This window comes from Bufo bufo, chromosome 4, assembly GCF_905171765.1.
Source record: "Bufo bufo chromosome 4, aBufBuf1.1, whole genome shotgun sequence".
NCBI lineage: Eukaryota > Metazoa > Chordata > Amphibia > Anura > Bufonidae > Bufo > Bufo bufo.
In genome coordinates, this window is record NC_053392.1 from 543,773,050 (window position 1) to 543,797,930 (window position 24,881).

General features: G+C 40.5%; 1 protein-coding gene across 2 annotated transcripts in view; it reads left to right on the forward strand.

Annotated features, from left to right (window-relative positions):
- The window catches only part of MACROD2 (mono-ADP ribosylhydrolase 2), a 2,731,696-nt gene that overhangs the window by 2,484,986 nt on the left and 221,829 nt on the right, over positions 1 to 24,881 (forward strand). The gene's annotated exons all lie outside the window — the stretch shown is intronic.

Here is a 24,881-nt window from a genome sequence, read left to right on the forward strand (position 1 = left end):
CAATAAAAAGGGAAAGAACTAATCCAGTCATAATAATTCACCTATAAGACCCACTTTCTTCTTTATGTTCGGGTCCAGGTACTGAGCTGACCCCAGGACTTTTGCTTCCTAAGCTAGTCCAGTGTTTGATTCCTTGGACAACATCTAGTATAGATAGAACAAGAATACAGTTTAATAGTTTAAGGGTTGTGGTAGCAAAGGCACTAGAAAGTAAGGCAAAAATATACAGGTGAGGGTAGTCTTGGCATACTGGAGTAAGCATAGTCAGACTAGCAGAGTTGATAATGGAGGATGTACATCTGTGGAGTAAACAGGAACTCAATTGAACAAGCCAGGTAGCATAAGTTAGGCAGAACAGACACACAGTACTATGGAGCCATCTGAAGAGTAGTCAGTGAAACATAGGCCACAAGTGGCAGATTATATGAAGTGGCAGATCCTATATGGTTATAGGAACACTGTAATTGTCAGAAAATGACCTATTGTTTAAATCAAGTTTTTTTGTGTTAAGCATTTGGTTTAAGAATTCTGGTTGTTATTTTTATGTTTCTGTGTCACTGTATTCTGTGTCATCTGTATTTAAAAAAAATATATATAAATCCTGCAGTTTTCACACTAAGCCTAATAATAGGCTGACAGTTACTGTCCTGTATAGATCAAAGGCAGGATTACAATGAAAAACAATACTTTAAGGGTCCATTCACACATCCGCAAATGGGTCCACATCCGTTCCGCAATATCGGGAATGGGTGCGGGACCCATTTATTCTCAATAGGGCAGAATGGGATGCATCCGCATTTTCGGAGTGCGGCTCTGAACTTCCGGGCTTTGGCCCCGAACTTCCGGGAACATGTCCTATTCTTGTCCGCAATAGAAGACAAGAATAGGCAGTTCTATGGGGGGTGCTGGCCGGGTGTATTGCAGATCCGCAATACACCACGGACGTGTGAATGGACCCTTATATACTGTAGTTAATACAGGATCACACCATTCATAATAGGCGATGTCACAGCTTATCTACTCCTCCTCCCTGCACAATGATGTCTGCACAGGTCAGAGAGCATGTTTACAAAATTTTCCCATACATCTCCTGTCTATTGTGCCTATGGTCCATGTGGCCACTGTAAAGCATATCTCTAAATACAGCTCAGGCAAGATGACAGTCCCCATAATCATGTACAAAAAATAGGATGTAAAAAAAATCTATAACCAGAAAATAGTAACAGATTAGAAAGAACAAGAATATGAATTACATATTTAAGGGGATACATTTCCTTTATATGACAGATCTGACTGGTTACACATAATTATTCTTTGAATAACAAGGCAGAGTTGCTGTTCAGAACTTTAACAGAAATAGATATAACTAAGAAACCGATTTGTCAAATCATTGTCAATATAACAAAAGAGACTATTTCCAGAAATTATATTTACCAATGGTTTTTCAATTAAATGGGTTGTCCGAGTGTTTAATACTGATTACCTCTCCTTAGGATAGGTGATCATTATCTGATCGTGGGAGCTCTATGAATTTACCATGGTACTCCTCTGAGCATTTTTCCTAAAATGCGGCTATACATGTTACAAAGTGAAAGTAAGAATACTGGGAATGTATGGTGGTATGACCCATAATGGCGTGCAGCTAGCCTATCAGCAGATAGCCACCCCTTGTGATGTCACAGCCCTATAAAAGCCTCTTCCCGCGCGGTCGCCGCCATTTCACTATGAACTGAGCATAGGGAGAGACACGGGAAGTGTTAGAGGCAGTGTGTTAGAAAGCTTTCAGTTGTAGAATATTGGATAGGGACAGTGTAGGGAGAGTTTTTAGACACTGTAGGGAGAGCATAGTGAGACTGCAGGGACAGTGCAGGCTAATTGTAATTGTCCTGTGCATCTTGTTCACCTGCTGCACCATCCATACTTAATCTGTTCTGTTATACATAGACTTACTATGTATCAGATTTAGTGTCAACAGGCAATCTAATATACAGGCACGTTTATCTAGTTCACCTGCTGTGCCATTCATACTTAATCTGTTCTGTTATAGATAGACACATTGATTTATAGATGAGCAATTCTATTAGGTTCTAATTCACAAATTGGGTTAGACAACTTCTCATTCAACTATTTGTGGCGTGTCCACATTGATATTTTCAGTTCCAAGAAAAAGTATGTGAACCCTTTGGAATGATATGGATTTATGCACAAATTGGTCATAAAATCTGATCTGATCTTCATCTAAGTCACAACAATCACAGTCTGCTTAAACTAATAACACACAAAGAATAAAATGTTACCATGTTTTTATTGAACACACCATGTAAACATTCACAGTGCAGGTGGAAAAAGTATGTGAACCCCTAGACTAATGAAATCTCCAAGAGCTAATTGGAGTGAGGTGTCAGCCAACTGGAGTCCAATCAATGAGATGAAATTGGAGGTGTCCTGCCCTAAAAAAACACACACCAGTTCAAGGTTTGCTTTTCACAAGAAGCATTGCCTGATGTAAATGATGCCTCGCACAAAAGAGCTCTCAGAAGACCTACGATTAAGAATTCTTGACTTGCATAAAGCTGGAAAGGGTTATAAAAGTATCTCCAAAAGCCTTGCTGTTCATCAGTCAACGGTAAGACAAATTGCCCATAAATGGAGAAAGTTCAGCACTGCTGCTACTCTCCCTAGGAGTGGCCGTCATGTAAAGATGACTGCAAGAGCACAGCGCAGACTGCTCAATGAGGTGAAGAAGAATCCTAGAGTGTCAGCTAAAGACTTACAAAAGTCTCTGGCATATGCTAAAATCCCTGTTAGCGAATCTACGATACGTAAAACACTAAACAAGAATGGATGTCATGGGAGGATACCACAGAGGAAGCCACTGCTGTCCAAAAAAAACATTGCTGCACGTTTACAGTTTGCACAAGAGCACCTGGATGTTCCACAGCAGTACTGGCAAAATATTCTGTGGACAGATGAAACCAAAGTTGAGTTGTTTGGAAGAAACACACAACACTATGTGTGGAGAAAAAGAGGCACATCACACCAACATCAAAACTTCATCCCAACTGTGAAGTATGGTGGTGGGGGCATCATGGTTTGGGGCTGCTTTGCTGCGTCAGGTCCTGGACGGATTGCTATCATCGAAGGAAAAATTAATTCCCAAGTTTATCAAGACATTTTGCAGGAGAACTTAAGGCCATCTGTCCACCAGCTGAAGCTCAACAGAAGATGGGTGTTGCAACAGGACAACGACCCAAAGCATAGAAGTAAATCAACAACAGAATGGCTTAAACAGAAGAAAATACACCTTCTGGAGTGGCCCAGTCAGAGTCCTGACCTCAACCCGATTGAGATGCTGTGACATGACCTCAAGAAAGCGATTCACACCAGACATCCCAAGAATATTGCTGAACTGAAACAGTTCTGTAAAGAGGAATAATCAAGAATTACTCCTGACCGTTGTGCACGTCTGATCTGCAACTACAGGAAACATTTGGTTAAAGTTATTGCTGCCAAAGGAGGTTCAACCAGTCATTAAATCCAAGGGTTCACATACTTTTTCCACCTGCACTGTAATGTTTACATGGTGTGTTCAATAAAAACATGGTAACATTTAATTCTTTGTGTGTTATTAGTTTAAACAGACTGTGATTGTCTATTGTTGTGACTTAGATGAAGATCAGATCACATTTTATGACCAATTTGTGCAGAAATGCATATTATTCCAAAGGGTTCACATACTTTTTTTTGCAACTGTAACTGCTTCTGTTAGCCAAACAGTTACTGTGATTTCAAAGTATGTGAGCAGTGCAAATAAATTGATTCTTAGCACAGCAGAGTTGCCCACTAGTTGATCGTTGTTTTTTATTGGAAAAATTATTCTTTTAGCCAAAACATTAGTCTTGTAGCAAACAAATTAGTCTATTAGCGAATAAATTAGTGTTTTACCAAATAAATTAGTATGCTCTAGTATTACAATGCCCGATCCCTATGCAACGATGTTGAGTGGGTAACCCGCACCTGTTGGCAAAAGGGAAAACACACGGTGATCCCTACAGTGCAGCGAGTATGCAGCTGTGGACATGTGAGGGCATCACAGAACAGTTAGTGCTGAAGACCACTTGGCCCTCCAGGAAGTATGATGTGAAACGCCTGGGGTCAATAACTCCTTGTATCAGGGTTAAAACCAGATGGGCCAAACTTGCTGGATGGATCAAACATGGCAGCTGGATTATTGCCATTCAGGAGCTTTGCTGTTGGTTATCCGAAAGAATCACACAAATCTCTCCACCCACTCAACCCAAATTCATTGTAGCTAATACATTCTTTTATGATTCATTCACACGTCAGTGTTTTGGTCAGTGATTTCCATTAGTGATTGTGAGCCAAACCCGGCACAGATATTCCCTTTAGACCTTATGTCTGTGGAGCCTCCAATCTTGGTTTTGGCTCACAATCATTGATGGAAATCACTGACCAGAACACTGACGTGTGAATGAGGCTTTAGTTAGTCAGTGTTTTTAATCAGCTTTTGATCAGAATTTTAAGCCAAAAGCAGGAGTGGGTTTAAAACACAGATGAGATGCAAATAATTCCATTACATTTTATATGTTTTGGCATACAATAACTTATTAAATACTCATGCAAAACACTGACTGTCTGAAAGAGGCTTTATGGATGCTCAAAATACAGGATTGTTTTATTTTGTTTTGTGTTCTTCTGACAGATCAGAAGAATGGTAAAATAAACAGTGATGTTAACACAGCCTTAGGCTACTTTCACACTTGCTGTTCACCATGTCGGATCCGTCCTTCTGCTATTTCGCCGTGCCGCCGGACCGCCGCTTGGTCCCCATTGACTATAATGGGGACGGGGGCGAAGCTCCGGCACAGCACGGCGGTGCACGGTGAAAGGCCGCCGGACTAAGAGTCCTGCTTGTCCGACTTTTTAGTCCGGCGGCTCTCGCCGTGCCGCGCCGGAGCTCCGCCCCTGTCCCCATTATAGTCAATGGGGACGGAGCGGCGGTCCGGCGGCACGGCAAAATAGAGGAAGGATGGATCCGACATGGTGAACAGCCTGTCGGATCCGTCTTGCCGCAAGTGTGAAAGTACCTTTACTGCCACTGATGCTATCCTGACTCCCCACTTTGTCATAGGGCCACTTTTGTCACGGTTACTGCCACTGCCTCCGCCACTATCCCCACTACGTCAAGGGGCCACTATTGTCACAGTTACTGCCCCTACTGCTTCCGCCACCATCACCACTCTGTCATGGGGCCACTACTGCCGCTGCTGCTGCCACCATACCCTCTCTGTCATGGGGCCATTACTTGAATCTTGGAGCACTGCAAGGTTAAGTCCACAGCGATAAATTTTATTGACCAATGATATTGACGCACAGTAATTACACAGCTAACAGAGGGGATTAGTTATAAATCTTGGTGCCCTGCACAGTGATGTAGATGGCGATAAATTACAACTGCCTGTAATACTGATGGCACAGTACCCAGAGAATGGATTAACTATGAATGTGGGTGCAGTAAAATATAATGCACATAGCAATACACTCTCCCTGCACTGTCCCTGCAGTTTAAGTTCCAAGCTTTCACACTGACATTGAGCCCCCAATTGGGATGCATATGATTAGGCAGCGTGGCCTGGATATAACAGATTTATCGTGATTCGTAACAAATTAATTTGGAGCAAATAAAATTTCTTGAACAACTTTGGTGAATCGCCCAAATAGAATTTTTCAACACTTCGCTCATCTCTCATTTTCACAAATATGCCTGATCTGGTGTCAGATTTTCTAGACATTATGTCCACTCACCGTAGCTTACCTGAGTCACCATCAGCACTGGATGACATTAAGGAAAATATATCTAAGTTGCTTCAGCCAGCAGAAAGAGCCAAAAACCTTTTACTGAAAGCGGAGGAATATATTTGTTGGAAATCACTGCATGATTAAACAGAAAGCTGAAGATAAATTAGTTACCACCAGTTTGCTCAACATTTTCTAGTTTCTATTATGCATAATTATGACTGCTGTACTTTTTGTATTATTAAAATACATAGTTTCCTTCTCCTAAGTAATTAAAGAGCCCGAAAGTAGTGACCTTTACAGAAGTTTACTGAACAATTAGGCAACTTTCCTTTTTTCTCTAATCACTTAGAGGCTGATTTTGTGGATGTATCTTAACGGAAGTATCACTAAATGTTAAGAAACTGTTAAGAAATGCTAGTTTCTTAAGATACAACATAAAATTATAATATGGTTATCTAATGTACCGTAACCTCATGACAACACGAAATAACGACATGTTCATGTGCAAATTATTCATTTAAAAGTGATTTTAAGAAAAAATTTACTTAGGGGGAGAGTTTTTATGGGTTTATGCAAGTTTTCTTGTGTAGAAAAGTTCCAATTTTTGCCGCACATGCTGATTTGGTACACAATTTGTGACTTTTTATCTTTCTCTGACACCGTTGACACTTTTCAAAAAATGGGCAGAGGGCAGACTGTGGGCAAAATCTCTGTGGTCTGACTCATTTAAGAACATTTGTGCCAGAATACCAGCGCACATTACTCCAGAAATCTTCTCCAGCTCTTGGCAGGAGTAGATTTCAGTTCTGGTGCACAGACGGCCCAATATGCGCCTCTTAATAATTATGGCACATTTCACACCAGTGCAGGAGAAATTAAGACCCACATACACAGCCCCCAATAGTCTTTTTTTTCAGTGAAAGTGAATCACAGATTATATTGCTAGGATAGGTTTTTGTTTGCTGATAAATAGGGGTCTGACTGTTGAGACTCCCACTGATTGGTAAAAGGGTCCTCTATGGAGCACAGTGACTCCTTCTGAACTTACCCTGAGCAGTGCCACATCTGTCTAGGCACAGTGCAGATACTGAATCTAAGTTCTCTGCACATCAGCTGGATAGGGTTATCTCTGTGCACATGAAATGCCAATGGAATTTCATTCTAGTTTCAGTTTATGACCCTTTATCAAGCATGTATTCAGGCACCCAATAGAAGGCAGAAGCATGGTCCTGTCTTAGGAGAGCCCTCAATACTGTGAAGTCACCACCACCCTCCAGGCCCAGCACAGTATTATTGCTCCCTTCTAAGATAGGGTGTCTAAATAGATGCCTGATGAAGGGTCAGTGGAAACTAGAATAAAGCCCCTATTCATGTGGTACCATGGGGTGCTGGGGCCCGATGATCGCGAAAATGAGGGCCCCTGATCCCCCATTTGAATAGAGTGGCGATCAAGCATAAATTTCATAAATTTTTCAATATTAGACATACTAATGCAGACCCCTATAGAGCACACAAGAAGCTTTAAGCATCAGGACAAGTGGCTCTTAAGACTAAACAAGAAGGTTACTATAAAAAGTTCAACAAGTTTGTGTCTGAAAATAGAACTGCTGCTGGTAATTGACAACATGACACCACTGCCTCTTCACATTTTCTGTAATTTGTGACAAATCTGTTTATAGACCTCATGTGGAGTTCGGATAGAAACCTTTTGATAACTGGTCGGGTAATTTTACTGTTTAATTCTGCATTCATCCACTTGATAAGAACCCTGTGTATAATAGACTGCATCCTGGTGTCATCTATGAAGTGACAGATAAGCTATTGTTAAAATTGTTGGGCTTGAATATTAGATTCGCGAATATCGGCACTTCGAGAATATAGAGATATATATATTTATCTGAACCCATGATCCCTCCCTGCTTCTTGCTTGTGGGCCAATGAGAAGGCTTCAATGTCTTTGTCTGAGCTTAGTAACATCCCTAGCAACCAATAGGAAAGCTTCCTACCCCTTACTATATAAGAACCTCCCCAGCAGCCATTTTCTGTTTATGGAGTTTTGAGAGAGACAGCAGTGTCATTGCTGTGCTCTGTGCTTTCCACTCATTACATTAGATAGATAGTTAGTTAGCTTATATATATAATACAGATAGTTAGTGGGAGATAGTCAGTGTAGGTTATATCCTGATATAGTGTAGCTGTTGCAGTGCAGGGTGTTAGGTAGTGTGATAGGTTCTGCTGTCCATACATACATGCTACAGACATAGTGCTGTGATGTCACAACAATACATAGTGCACCAATAAGTAATATGTAGTCAGACCTGCTAAAATGTGAAGTTTTACGTATTGCGCCAAAATATTTGCATCATTAGTGCCGATTAGCGCAATCACGAATATATTGGAGCACTCTATCTGCATATAAAGCCATTTTTAATGTTCTGCCGTGCCAACCATTTTCTCCAGTCTCAGGAAACTTCTAGCAGCTTGGAAATTGTAGCAAAAGTGACCCACGCCTGTATTGCGTGCGCATTACGCGAATATTATATTGCCGATTTTCACAATCAAGAAAATATTACAAATATTCTACAAAATATTTGTGAAATATTGCGAATTCAAATATTGCCCCTGCCGCTCATCACTAATTAACAGAGAAAACTCTCGTACTTGCTAACACTGTAAATTCAGGGCTTATAAATCCTTCCCCCCAGGAATGCCCCCATCTGGATGGGACTTACCTAAGCTCCACTCATTTTCAACCTGGAACAGCCCAAATTTGACAGAACTGTCACTGAAAATTAGGGACAGTCTCTGCAGATTTGGTACTGTTGGTAACTGCGAACTCTTTGGGTCCAAGCACAGATGTAACTATAGGAGGTAGAGTAGTCACAGTCACACCTGGGCCCTAGGACATAAGGAGGCCCAAAAAAATCCCACTGTCCTATAAGAATTTTCCAATATTATTAATGGTAGTCATAGGTGGGACATCTATACAGATTTTGTTCTGGGGCCTTGGTACTTCACGTTGCACCACCAGTGGGGCTTCTGTAAACCGTGGTGATCAAAGCAACATTTACTTTCTCCATTATGCATCATTACTGGATCCAGTTTACTTTAGACGTAAATCCATTTGCTATGAATATGATAACAGGTATATCTCGGCTACTCATGTGTTATAAGTGCTCATATGGATGTGATATTGTGCAATGTTATATACCGTATTTTTCGCCCTACAAGACGCATCGGCCCATAAGACGCACCTAGGTTTTTGAGGAGGAAAATAAGAAAAAATATATTTTTAACCAAAAGTTGTGCTTTTGGTGGGATTTGAACTAATGGTGGTCTGTGGATCAGACTATTATGGGAGCATCTGAGGATGGCACTGTTATGGGAGCATCTGTGGATGGAACTGTTATGGGGGAATCTGTGGATGTCACTGTTATGGGGGCATCTGTAAATGGCACTGTTATGGGGGCATATGTGGGGGCATCTGTGGAGTGCACTGTTATGGGGGCATCTGTGGATAACACATATATAGCATCTTATCTAATGTGTCATCCACAGATCCCCCATAACAGTGTCCCTGTGTAGTGAATGGGGGCTGGCGTCTGGTTCTGTAATGGCAGTGGGGCCTGGTACAGTCACTGTATTCTACTACACCGGGCCCCGCTCACTGTAGTATAATCATATCTAACTTGTGGGTATTATTAAAGTATTCAAATCATCTTAAATCCAGCTCTGTACTACTTACTACTAACTTCGTAGCAGGCAGGAGGCCGGGCGGGCGCTCGCAGCATGACTCACTACATCATGCACCTGCGCCGCCTGCACCGGGCCCCACTGCCATTACAGAACCAGATGCCGGCCCCCAGCCCCTCTCCCCTCAGCCGATACACTCAATGGTCGCAGCATTCGCCCCATAAGATGCACTGCTATTTCCCCCCACTTTTGGGGGGGGGAAGGAGTGCGTCTTATAGGGCGAAAAATACGGTACTTTTACAAATCTACAATGGTGGATTATGATTACTTTGGGCTCTAGGCAGCAATAAAGGCTGAGGGCTTACAGAACATGTAATCTTGTAAAGATCCCATCTCCCGTGCCATATAATATTAATCTTGTGCTTGAATTAAAAAAATGATCCTCTGCTTGTGTGGAAATCATAAATCATGGAGCCACTTTTCATTTTATCACATAGTTGGATGATCTAAATACAGATCTGTGCAGACACTGATGTATTTTGTCTACCTTTTACCATTTTTTATTATAATTTTGAAAGGAATCTGTCACTAGCGACCTCCCTATCCAACAGTTTGCATAGACATATAGCAGGGGTTCACCTGATTCAAATGCTGTTTTTCTTTTGTTGATCCTAGGCTGCATTCATGCACTTTTTCTTAATTAGTAAATTAGGCTTTTAGTGCAAGGTGGCCTCACCATTGCTCTTGTTACAAACATGGTCTAACACTTTTTGTGGCCAGCCCCTTCTTGGCTACTTTAATTGACAGTACCAAGCAGTGGCAAGTCATCCAGGGAGGGGGCGGCCATGAAAGGGGTGGAGCTTGGGTACAACAAGAGCAATGGTGATGGACTAATTGCACCAAAGGCCTAATTTGCATATTAAAGAAAATTATCATAACTTAGGAATGCAGCCGCATCAACAATAGTAAAACAGCAGTTTAATTAGGTGAACCACAGCTATGGATAGGAAGGTCGCTGTTGACAGATTCCCTAACAGAGGAGATGGTATTGTCCTAGTGTCCTCCACCATACCTGTATGCAGTTGCTGAAAAACACTATTGAATTAAGTAAACATTTTAGCTTTGCAGCAGTTTTTTGCCTTTTTTTTTAAAATCCCTAATTGCAGTTTCCATCTCTGCTGAAGGACATGTTCAACTGGTGTAAATTCACATGAGAAAAATCTGATGTGTATTTTTGCCATGGAATCCATAGCAGACATCTGAGGCTAAGGGTACGTCCACACATGACTGAAATGATTTTCATGCAGCATTTCCGCATTTTTGTACAATACCAACAAAGTGGATCAGATTTCAAGAAATGTCACATACTTCATTAAAAATCCTCAGTGTAAATTGACCTGCAGTGAGGATTTGAAATCTGCAGCATGTCCACTTTGTGGATTTCACGTTTTGCAATGGCGAGAGTGAAATCCACAGCCATTTATGCAGAACAAAAACATCTAATACATGCATTTTTTTATGTGATATTTGTCTCACTTTTTGTCTTTTTCACTTTATTTTCAGTCATGTATAAATGTATCATTATGCTTAGATTTTAGTTGCAGTTTGCATTGCAAACCTTGGCAGATCAAGTCGACATGCAGAAAAATCTGAGGGTTATGAACTACGGCACATATTTCCATAAAGGGGTATTTCAGTCAATGTAAAAAATTCCAGTTTATGCTCAGCTCTCTAATTCCCCACTGCTGCTGTTTGAATGGTGAACAGGTCCTTGCTGTGATCCACTTCCTGCTAATGTCCCGGGATAGTGGTTCAGCAAATCACTGGCTGAGGTGGGTCAACATTGCAGCCACTGGTGGGCTAAGCAGCACTTACAGTCATTTCCTGCTGTGTTGGGACTTAGACACAATTGGAAAGACACTGGTGGGGTATCAGTGAGGTGTGCATAGGTTCTATTATTTTATACTATTTGTACCCCTGGGGAATCTTCATAATTTGGCTGGAAAATGCCTTTAAATGTTTTTTGTTGTAATTTTGTTACAGAAAATGCACCAAAATTCTTGTCAAAAATCCACCACCTGAACTTGCCCCTTGTACTAGTAAGTGGCATTTCCTCTGGAAAACGTAGCTGAGATGCTCAGGACATAAATTTCAAGGCTATGTACACCTTTGGGGGCACTTTTTTATTATTGCATTGTACTTATTCAGAGCTAAAAATCTTTTTTTCAATTGGTCTTTATTTCTTTCTCTGTACAGCCTTGTGATTCTCTAGTAGCAGGCTCTGTATTTTTACTGTTTCTCGTCAGGCAGTTCAGCTGATGGCTCCTTATCTCTGCTCTCTGACCTCATAAGCACTCATAGCTCTTATCTTACTGATACAAATGTGGCTTAAATAAGTGTTTATGACTTTTTAGTAATTTAAAGATAACTCACCAAATATTTTCAAACACACATATAATGTAACTTAATAATTTATTGATAGAATATCATTCAACACATAACATATATTATAATTAGTAAAATAGCAGCAGTACAAAAAAATGCTATGACAGAAATGTTCCCCCACAGGCGCACAGGACCATATGTTTAGGTCTTCAAATGATGTGCAATATCCATATATAGTGCCTGACAAAAAATGTCAGTAACTTAATTCAGGTTGCACGTAATCATCCAAAACATACAGATAATACTGCACAACTCAATAAAGACAATACCAATAAAAGTTCCAACAGGGAATATTTGCTTGAATCCAGTAAATCAAACCCCTTAATCAATATTTTGTGGAAGCTGGTGTATTGCATGCCTCAATCAATATTTGGTGGAAGCTGGTATATCAATATTTGGTGGAAGCTGGTGTATCGCAGGCCTCAATCAATATTTTGTGGAAGCCGGTATATCGCACCCCTTAATCAGTTTTTTTGGGGGGCAACAGGTATATCACACCAGTTGCAATTAGTTATTCAAATAGCGTTTGTCCCTCTATCTAGCTGCGGTATCTCAGCAGAAATGCACACAACTGCTGCACAATACAAATGCACTATAATATACTTTCTATGTTAGAAGGTATATTATAGGTATATCATACCCCTCAATCAATTTTTTTCTTTTGGGGCAACAGGTATATCACACCAGTTGCAATTATTTATTCCAATAGCGTTTGTCCCTCTATCTAGCTGCAGTATCACAGCAGAACCGCACACAATTGCTGCACAATACAAATGCACTATAATATACTTTCTATGTTAGAAGGTATATTATAGGTATATCATACCCCTCAATCAATTTTTTTCTTTTGGGGCAACAGGTATATCACACCAGTTGCAATTATTTATTCCAATAGCGTTTGTCCCTCTATCTAGCTGCAGTATCACAGCAGAACCGCACACAATTGCTGCACAATACAAATGCACTATAATATACTTTCTATGTTAGAAAGTTTATTATAAGTATATTACACCCCTCTGTATGTCACACTAATCGATAGCACACTTATACCGGTCCTTAAAAGGATTTTTGTGGCCCTATTAGCTAGCATTTGGTGTCATTAACAGTCTGTCCCTGCTCCACACAGCAACCTCTCCCTACACTGGCAAAAAACGGAATGTGAAATGGCTGCCAGATCAGGTTTATTTATAGGGTAGGGGGTGTGTTCATGTGCTGAAACATCTCAATTATCTGTCCTGTCCCACCTAAAGGATGTGTAATGGGTCAAAGTTTGGCGCTATGCAAAATAATATGGCGCGTGCAAATATCGCCATATGTTCGCATGTTCGGCGAATCGCGAACGAGCAAAATTCGATGCGTAATGACCGCCGGGCGAATCGCAAGGCCATCTCTCCTGAGAATGCATTTTTCTGTTTGTACATAAAAACCGCCGCCGACGTGAACTGAGAATGTATTTTTCTTTTTGTACTGAAATAGTCCACTAGACGCTTTCAAGACATACAGTGCTGATCAAGAGTTTAAGACCACTTGAAAAATGGCAAAAAAGGTTCCGAGTAGAGCTTCAACATGCAACAATAAGAAATAAAAGTGAGACAAAACATTTTTTGAGCATTCAATTAATTGAAAATAACGATTAAACTGAAACAGGCTGTTTTTCAGCTGATCCAAATTTTAGGACCACATGCCTTTAAAAGGCCAAATCTGTGCAAAGATGTGGATTCATTGTCATTTTCTGTCAGGTAGTCACACGTTGTGATGGCAAAGGCAAAAAAACTCTCCCTTTTTGAACGTGGTCGGGTTGCGCGCAATCGCTGCTAAGGTGGAACACAGTAAAACAGTCATTTGGAATTTCTTAAATCATCCTGAGGGTTATGGAACAAAAAAGTCAAGTGGAAGACCCAAAAAAATGTCACCAACACTGAGCCGGAGGATCCAATTGGCTGTCCGTCAAGACACTGGACGATCCTCGACCCAAATTAAGGCCCTTACTGGTGCTGACTGCAGCCCCATAACCATCAGACGGCATCTGAGACTGAAGGGCTTAAAAAACAAAAAACTTCTTCAAAGACCTCGTCTCCTTGAACGCCACAGAACTGTTCGTTTGGACTTTGCAAGAGAGCAACAAACATGGGACATTTAAAGGTGGAAGAAAGTTTTATTCTCTGATGAGAAAAAATTTAACCTTGATGGTCCTGATGGTTTCCATCATTACTGCATGACAAGCAGAACCCACCTGAGATGTTTTCTACGCGCCCAGGGGGCGCCATAATGGTCTGGGGTGCTTTTTCCTTCAGTGGAATAATGGAGCTTCAGGAAGTGCAGGGGCGTCAAACGGCCGCTGGCTATGTCCAGATGTTGCAGAGAGCATTCCTCATGACTGAGGGCCCTCGTCTGTGTGGTAACAACTGGGTTTTTCAACAGGACAACGCTACAGTACACAATGCCCGCAGGACAAGGGACTTCTTCCAGGAGAATAACATGACTCTTTTGGCCCATCCTGCGTGTTCACCTGATCTAAATCCAATTGAGAACCTTTGGGGATGGATGGCAAATGAAGTTTACAAAAATGGACAACAGTTCCAGACAGTAGATGGCTTTCATGCGGCCGTCTTCACCACTTGGAGAAATGTTCCCACTCACCTCATGTAAACGCTTGCATCAAGCATGCCGAAACGAATTTTGGAAGTGATCAACAATAACGGCGGAGCTACTCATTACTGAGTTCATGTTTGGAAGTTGGATTTCTGTTTTGGGGGGTTTAGGAGTTTTTTGGAGGTGTGGTCCTAAACTTTTGATCAGCTGAAAAACAGCCCGTTTCAGTTTATTCGTTGTTTTCATTAAATTGAATACTCAAAATATGTTTTGTCTCACTCCTATTTCCCAAGCTCTACTTGGAACCTTGTTAAGATCCAGCCATGCTAAATATGATTTTTTGCCATTTTTCAAGTGGTCTTAAACTTTTGATCAGGACTGTATAACCGCCACCGAAATGAACTGAGAATGTATTTTTCTTTTTGTACTGAAATACAAAATAACACATATAACCGCCGCACTGACTGACTGCTACCGCCACTACTTCCATGAATCCCTGCACCACTACTTCCCAGGTAGGTAGGCCGCTGCGAAGCAGTTGCTCTACCCCGGGCACGTTTGGCTCCCGACCTCCCACTGCTGCCACCCTGCTGACTTCCAGCCATGCTTTCAACACATATGACCGCCGATGGGAACTGAGAATATATTTTTCTTTTTGTACTGATATAGGCCAGTAAATGCTTTCAGCAAAAATCAATGCACCAGTGAAGTGCGTAAATATTTTTCTTTCTATAACGAAATAGGCCGCTAAACGCTTTTGCCACAAAAAAGTGCACCAGTGAAGTACGTATGTATTTTTATTTTTTTACTGTAATATGCCCCTATACACTTTCAACAGAAATAACTACAGAAGTGAACTGAGAATATATTTATCTTGCTGGACTAAAATAGGCCACTATACACTTTCACCAGAATTAACTCCAGAAATGCACTGAGAATATATATTTTTTGTAGTACTGAAATACGCCCCCTATACGCTTTCACCAGAAATAACTGCAACAGTGCAACATGTATATATATTTCTTTTTTTACTGTAATACGCCCCTCTACGCTTTTAGCAGAAATAACTGCAGAAGTGAACTGAGAATATATTTTTCTTGTTGGACTGAAATAGGCCACTATTCGCTTTCACGGGAATTAGCTGCAGAAATGCACTGAGAATATATGTTTCTTGTTGTACTGGAATACGCCCCTATACCCTTTCACCAGAAAAAACTGCAACAGTGAAGTGCATATATATTTTTCTTTTTTTTTTTTTATATACTGTAATACGCCCCTTCACACTTTCAACAGAAATAACTGCAGAAGTGAACTGAGAATATATTTTTCTTGTTGGACTGAAATAGGCCACTATACGCTTTCACCAGAATTAGCTGCAGAAATGCACTGAGCTGAGAATATATGTTTCTTGTTTTACTGGAATACACCCCTATATACTTTCACCAGAAATAATTGCAACAGTGCACTGCGTATATATTTTTATTTTTTTACTGTAATACGTCCCTATACACTTTCAACAAAAATAACTGCAGAAGTGAACTGAGAATATATTTTTCTTGCTAGACTGAAATAGGCCATTATATGCTTTCACCAGAATTAGACTGCAGAAATGAACTGAGAATATATTTTTCTAGTTGTACTGGAATATGCCCCTATAGGCTTTCACCAGAAATAACTGCAACAGTGCAGTGCGTATATATTTTTCTTTTTTTACTGTAATATGCGCCTATACACTTTCAACAGAAATAACTGCAGAAGTGAACTGAGAATATATTTTTCTTGTTGGACTCAAATAGGCCACTATACGCTTTCACCAGAATTAACTGCAGAAATGCACTGAGAATATATTTTTCTTGCAGTACTGAAATACCCCCTATACGCTTTCACCAAAAATAACTGCAACAATACAGTGCGTATATTTTTTTTGTTTTTTTACTGAAAAATACGCCCCTATACGCTATCACCAGAAATAACTGCAGAAGTGAAATGCGTATATATTTTTCTTGTAGTACTGATATAATTTACTAAGATATAAGCCACTACAGGCTTTTCAACATAGCACTTGCAGCCCAATAACAAATTGCTGGAATGACAGAGCTGTCTGATGGCTATTTGGATCCCCAAATAATCTTTCCTTGCACTTGTAAATCGCTTTCCTATCAATGTCCCTAACGTCTCTCCCGGCACTAAGATGCTGTGAAATGATTCCTCCCTATCCTTTCCCTACACTTATAAATCATTTTTTCTGTCATTTTTTTTTTCCACAATGAGGTTCTTCCAGTTGCTGTCCCTAGTGCCTTCACACATCTGTCCCTGCACTCTGAACGCTGGAAAATGGCAGAATCTAAAATGGCTGCCGTATTTATAGGGCTGTGACATCACAGGGCTAGCTTACTGCTGATTGACATGCCGGTATGAAGCCAATCTGAGTGATCCCACCTTCCCAGAGTTCCTTTCCCCATGTCCTCAGTCCTCACACGTGTAGCCACCATTTTAGGGAAATTGCAAGGAAATTCGCTCATCTCTAGTCCTGTCCATAAGATGGCCGCTGATGGAGGGTCATGAGACTAGGCACATCATTCAGTCTCCTCTTATCAAACACACTGCACCTTTGTGACATCACATGGAGGTGATTTGCCTGGTCACATGACCATCCATCATCCATTTTATGGACAAGACCTATGTTTGGACAATACTAAAGACTTGGCAAAGATGGGGGCATATCTTATGAAATATAGAAAATGGTGCAGGATAAGAAAAGAAAAAAAGGCTATATTAGTAGATGCCATATAATCATCTTACAAACACATTGATCAACAGTAACCAGAAAATGGCCAATCCAATTTATGAAGGTTTATTTATTTTACTTTCTAAGCGTGAACGTATTCCGCTGCGCTTTACAGACATTATCACCACTCTGTCCCAAATGGTGCTCACAATCTAAATTCCCTATTGGTATGTCTTTGTCGTGTTGGAAGGAACCAGAGGAAGTCCATGCAAACAAAGAGAGAACATACAAATTCCTTGCAGATGTTGTCCTTGGTCGGCTTTGAACCTAGGACCCTAGCACTGCGAGGCACCCGTGCTAACCACTGAGCCACCATGCTTGAGTGCCTGAGTGTCCTTGAGCAGGTCACTCAGACAGTCTGGATTCGCCCAGTGCACACTTAGGTCGTCATCTGAACATGACACAGGTGTTTTTTGATTTTTTTTAAATAATATATGCTAATCTACAACTGAATAAAGGACATAACTTTAGAAAGATCTTTTTAGGTCACAAATGGTGATGGAAGTGGCTTATATTGGTAAATGGTGTAAATGTGTGAAATAGTGATATTTGATTGTAGGTCCCACTGGTGCAAGGACAAATGTGCTGATGAAGAGTTTGTAGATACATACATAACAAATAGCAAATAAACATAAGTCATCAATGCCTAAACCATAATGGGCTCCATAGTCTAGAAGCCACGTGTGGTTTTGTACCTAAATTAAAAAAGTTTGCATAACAGCTGTGCTTTTTTGTTCCATCATAACTATTATGGAGCAGGTATGTTTGTGCTTCCCTAATGTGTTTTCAGCCCTGTTTCAGCTGCACAGCTAGATGCATTTTACTCAGAAGCAGGGGTATATACCTTCTGTGAAATCTGCCCTCACTGTACTGCTGTGACGTCCTTTCCCTTACTTCCCACTATGATTGTTTTCAGCTCCGGAGCTCACTGAACAGATAAGGATCTTGCCTGACAACAGGCTGTGAACTGCAAATTAGGTGGGAGTGAGACTCCTAGTGGCCAGGACTTTACAGTTATTGTCTAAATCAAGATATTTAGACATTTGCTATTTACACCATTCTCTATTAAATTAAATTAAATTGTGTGAAAGTACATTGACTGTTTAAGGTTAAACTCTCTCAAACACTGATACAGAAACCAAGAGACATCATAAAGCAGTGCATCCCTTAGACAATTTGCTGTCAGGGCACAAAACCAAATGCCAAGTGAATTACTCAAGGATGGACATATGTTTGTATTTGTCATTTGGCGTTGCTGGAAGCCATTACCAGATTAGTTTACAGAAAGCCACAGTTGTCTATTTTCATAGACTTCAATAGAGAAGTTGTTTCTAAGTAACTTAGTAAATTGTTTAGAAATACCGTTAAAATTAATGAGCAAGAGGACAAATTTCTAGAATATCCAGCTCAAGACGGGAATATTGAAAGGCACTTTATTAAATGTGCAAATAAGGTTTTTAAATAGGCGCTTAAGTCTTTTCCTTGGTGTATCTGCTATTCGAAATTAGAGGAAAAAGCTTTTTTAGATTTGGGAGTCAGCCTTCCATCAGTCAGGATGTTTTCTGGCTCAGTGATCGCAGTGAACATAAGTGACAGTTTATTTATTATATTCTACATGTACAGCGCACGAGGTGTCTTAGGCCATTTGACAGTGACTGCCATGGCTGCTGTCACTTTGCTTATTATGCTTCTTTGTAATTTAAGGCATGCTGGCTCTTTTGTGCTTTTAGAATGATGAAATATCAGCGATAAGCGCATTAAAGCAGCGGCTGCATATTGAATTAATTGTCTGCCGCTCTGTCTATTGTAGTGTTTGAGAGCCTGTTGTTCTTTTGGACTCGCATTGATTTTGGATTTGCTGGATTCTTGGTAATACAGTTGAAAGTGTTTATTCACTTTCACAGACGTGCCGCTGCCTATCAAACCGAGGAGTCTTTTTACCTGGAAGTAATCCTTGTTAGGCTGCTGTAGTAGATTACAATGAAAGTACCCTATCAAGTTATTTTGTGTTATATACGAGGCCTTCGAGCTTTTGCTTAGCTTTACTTATATTGTAGAGTCTTTAATACATCATTTCGAGTGAATATATCTCTGTAAGAATAACACATTGCTTAAATAAGGTTTTATTATATTTTTGTAGGTGCTTTTTCTTTGCAGTTTAGAGATATTTAAAAGGGTTTTTAATATTGTATTAATATAGGGGGTCATTGATTAAGACCAGCTTTTTAGACGCCGGTATTAATAAAGCCCCTGCGCTGGCTCGCCGAAGTTATCAAGATGGGCCGGCCTCTACATAACTTTGACACATCCGCCTCCTCAGGATAGGTAATCAATACCGTAATTGGTGGGGGACCAGCTCCCCAGCACCTCTGCTGATCAGCTGGTTGAAGACACCACAGCACTCCAGTGAGGATCACGGCCTCCTGGCAGCATACCAAGCACACTGCCCTCCATTGATAGCAGCTGTGTTTGGTATTGCAGCTCAGCCCAATTCACTTAGCCATGCGACCAATGAACATGACATCTCTGGCCTAGGACGAGGCCATGGCACTCACGGAGCGCAGACCATGCATGGGAGTCAGACCACCACCAATCTGATAAAGATCACCTATTGTGAGAATAGGTCATCAGTATTAAACAACTGTACAACCCCTTGTGACTTGCCATGAAAGCATTGTTGTTACATTACTTACGAGGTATATTAGTTGCAGATTGTGAACAGGCATAACCAAACTATTGCTGCAATACGGCCACGGCCGGGCAACGGCCGTGTGCATGAGCCCTTAGGCCTCATGCACACAACCGTATGTATTTTGTGGTCCGCAAAAAACAGATCCGCAAAAGATACGGATGACATCCATGTGCATTCCGTATTTTGTGGAATGTAATAGCTGGCCCCTAATAGAACAGTCCTATCCTTGTCCGTAATGCGGACAATAATAGGACATGTTCTATTTTTTTGCGGAACGAAAATACGGACATACGGAAACAGAATGCACATGGAGTAACTTCCTTTTTTGTTGGGGACCCATTGAAATGAATGGTTCCGTATACGGTCTGCAAAAATAAAGTAACGGCGACGGAATGCAGACAATAATAGGACATGTTTAATTTCTTTGTGGAATGGAAATACGGACATACGGAAACGGAATGCTCACAGAGTAACTTCTGTTTTTTTTGGCGGACCCATTGAAATTAATAGTTCCGTATACGGTCCAAAAAAAAAAGGAACATACACAGAAAGAAAATAAGTTTGTGTGCATGAGGCCTTAGGCCTTTCATTCCGTGTCTGATCCGTTTTTTTTTTTGCGGACTTGTTAGAATTAATGATTCCGTATACAGCCCGCAAAAAAAAAGGGAACGGACATGGAAAGAAAATACGTTCGTGTGCATGGACCCATTGAAATGAATAGTTCCATATACTGTCTGAAAAAAAAAGGAACGGACACGGAAAAAAAAGTAGGCCAGAGATGTCCGTTACTTTCTTTCCGTGTCCGTTCCTTTTTTTTGCAGACCGTATACGGAACCATTCATTTCAATGGGTCCATGCACACGAACGTATTTTCTTTCCATGTCCGTTCTCTTTTTTTTTGCGGGCCGTATATATAACCATTCATTTCAATGTGTCCGCCAAGTAAAACGGAAGTTACTCTGTGAGCATTCAGTTTCCGTATATCCGTATTTCCATTCCACAAAGAAATTGAACATGTCCTATTATTGTCTGCATTACGGACAAGTACTGTACAGTTCTATTAGGGGCCAGCTGTTCCGTTCCGCAAAATACATACCGTTGTGTGCATGAGGCCTAAGGGCTCATGCACCCGGCCGTGACCGTATTGCGTCCCGCATGCGGCGGGTCCGCAATACACGGGCACAGGCCGTGTGCATCCTGCATCACGGATCGCAGACTGCAATCCGGGAGATGTGGAATTGGATTTGTTTAAATATGCATTGTGATTTCTGAACATGGATAGTGACCACGATACTGTCCTAGATCTGTCATACATTGGACTTAAACGGTGCTTGATGCATTTCATTTATAATAACCCCTTTAAGGACCAAAGAAAATAGTTTTCTTTTTACCCTCCTCGCCTTCAAAAAGTCATAACCTTTTTTTTGCCATTGATTTTTGGGTTTTGTTTTTATGATGTTCACATTGTCATAAGAGTGAAATGTTAACTTTACTTAGTGGGTCACTATGATTACAGTGATACCAAAGTTATTTAGTTTTTTGTTTTACTACTTAAAAAAAAATTAGAAATAGCTTTCTGTTGCCATATACTGTATATAGAGCTGAGGCCATGGGTTGCTAGATGGCCGCTAGCACATCTGCACTACCCAGTCCCTATAGCTCTGTGTGATTTTATTGTGTAAAAAAACGATTTGATCCATATGCAAATTAACCTGAGATGTGTCCTGTACGTGAGATGAGTCCAGCGTGAAGGAACCCAGCACCGCCCCGCATCCTCCGTATCTCCTCCTTGCTCCCCGACGTCAGAAAGCCAGAGCGCCGTAATCTCGCGATGCGCAGTCGTATGTAAAAGTCATGGTCTCTCGAAAGAAGCCAAGGCTGTATAGTTCCTATGGAGCCCTGTAGGTGCGAAATAAATAAATGCTGTATAAAAAAAAATTGAAAATTCAAGATGACAGATTTACCATATTTTTGTTGCTTCATCCCCCCCCCAAATTTTTTTTTTATAAAAAGTGCTCAAAAGTCCAACACACTCCAAAATGGTATAAAAACAAACTACAGATTGGCCCTCACACGTCTCCATAGACATAACCATGAAAAAATTATAGGGGTCAGAATATGGCGATGACATATTTTTTTTAATAGTTTCTAAAGTTTTTTTCACATTCAAACAAAAGAAAAACTGTATAAATGTGGCATCATTGCAATCATACTGACCCAGAGAATAAAGGGCACAGGTCAGTTTTAACACCGAAAAAACAAAACCCATAAATTTATGGAGGAATTCGTTTTTGTTTTTTTCAATTCCACCCCATTTGGAATTTTGTTTCCAGCTTCCCACCACATATGATATAAAATGGTGCCATCAGATAAGCCCTCATTCCGCTCTGTGAATGAAAAAAATCTAAAAGTTATGGATCTGGAAATGCAGGGAGAAAACAAAAAAAATAAAAGAAATGAAAAATCCTCCAGGCTGAAAGGGTTAAAGAACTCCCATATTCTCCCATACGATAGAGAGAACAAAATAGAGGTTATACATTGTAATTTACACTACAAAAAACTGCTTGTGAACTATGACATTAAAAGTTATTCCACTAGACAAGAAATGATCACAAGGATTAGGTTATCTAAAATGCATTCTATTTGATAGTTAACCATTTACTGTACAATATTTTCCAGCATGATCGTCCAGAATGGTAACCTTCCCACCTCCCTGTCCAGCTGTTTGCATAGACACATAGCTGTGCGTCACCTGATTGAACCCTATTTTTCTTTTGTAGATCCGAGGCTTAATTTCTGAGTTATACTTTTTATACATTCAAGTTAGGACTTTGGTGCAATGAGGGCATCACCACTGTTCTTGTTGCACCCAAGCTCCCCTCCTTTCTGTTGCCAGCCCCTCCCTCGGTGCTTTGTTCCTGTCGATCAAAGCAGCAAGGGAGGGGCTGACTATAGAGAGAGGAGCGGAGCTTGGGTGCAACAAGACCAGTGGTGACGCCCTCCTTGCACCAAATACCTAATTTTCATATTAAGAAAAAGTATCAGAACTCTGGAATGGAAACCTGGGATCTACAAAAGAAAGCAGAGTTTTAATCAGGTGAAGCACAGCTACGTGTCTATGCAAACAGTTGGATAGGGAGGTCGCTCTTGACAGATTCCCTTTAATTAGCTAGAACAAAGTCTTTAGTTAAACCTTTGTTGTGTCTTTATAGTTCATCTGCTTCACAAATCGGGTAAAACGGGAATGTTACTATAGCAATAAACCGCTTAATGCGTTGGATAAAAGCAGAATAATTATTTAAGTCACGCAAAAAATAAAAAAAATAAAATAAAGAACAATATCTGTCGAATGCAGATTACCCCTGATACGTTACATTCATTAAACTTTTCATAATCCTATTAATTTAGCCGCACATTTCCCTTTACTAACTAGACGCTTATAAAAAAAATAAGGACAAAATTAATATATTTTTTTTAATTGTAGAGCAGTGTAATCTTAAGTATGTTTAACGTGCAAATGACTAATAAAGGCCTAATAAAAACGGAGTATCTATTTATTCAGACTATTTACCCTACATTGTTAAAAGTGGGAAAAAGAGGCATAAAACAAACAATAGCACTGAACTCGAAAGGAGGTTTTGTAAGAATTCAAGCTTTTTGTTTTGAAAATGCTTCTGCTCCCCCTGCTGGAAGAAGTGGGGATTACAACAAGTGAATTCCTTCTCCCTGCCTGTTAGTATGTTGCGTTGTGACATTATCCAATGTTAACATGCATACTGTAATGTACGAATCATGTTTCTCTTGCAGAAAGCGGCGTATTTTATTTCAACAGTAATCCTTTGAGTAGGAGGAGAGGGGGGGGGGGTCTTTAAAGGATAAAGAATATTAAAAGGGGGGAAATCTCAGCGGTATGAGGCAGCATATGTTTAATATTATAACAGGCTTTTTTTTCTTTTTCGGAATCCTGGGAATGATTTTCCTTTCTGTCCCACTCCGTTTAATAGATCTATGTCAGTGTTCTGAATCAAGGCACAAAGGATGGCTGTATGATTACCGGAGCAGCATGTTGCACGGCTGAAGCAAGAATTATGTGTCTAGCAGAAAGCTCAGTGCTGGTTGGAGCACATATTGTGATGATCACTTCAATCACGAGGGTGCAGATAACAGAAGTATGATTGTCTTATACACTGCGAACTCCCTCTGATGCCTGGAGAACACAGGCTGGGAGAATAGCTACCCCGCCTGTTTTATGTGCAGCCACTGCTTGATAAATCGTTTCAATCTGGAAAAGAGCAGAAGGCGAAATATGAATTAAAGGTGAAACTTTGAAGGAAAAAAAAAAAAAAATACGCAGTTTGATTACTCGCCAGACTGGTCCCCGCGGCTTGTATCTTTTCTTTGTATGGATAAGTGCCAATTTTTTTGGGGGGGGGGGAAACAAAAAAACTAAACTCTGGTCTGATGGTCGTTTTCTGCTCGTTGTTTTAGATTTAATTGTTTTACTTTTATAGCTAAACATGCAGCTGTTACTTGCTGTAATAAAAGAGAACAATAAAAAGCACATGTGTAATTGGAAAATGTGTTACCGAGGTCTGCAACCTGCAAGTAATTATTGCCAGAATTCTACCGAACCGGGCTGTCTGTAGTTAAAGGGGTTTTCCGAGATTTAGATATTGATGACCTATCCGCAGGGTATCAGATTGGCGGCGGTCCGACACCTTGGACCCACACCCATCAGCAGTTTCAGGGGGTGGCTGTGCTACAGTGAGTGCCGCAACCTCCTTGCAGCTTACCACAGTTCCATCCATTGTATAATGGCTGTGATTGGCATTGCAGCTCAGCCCCATTCAC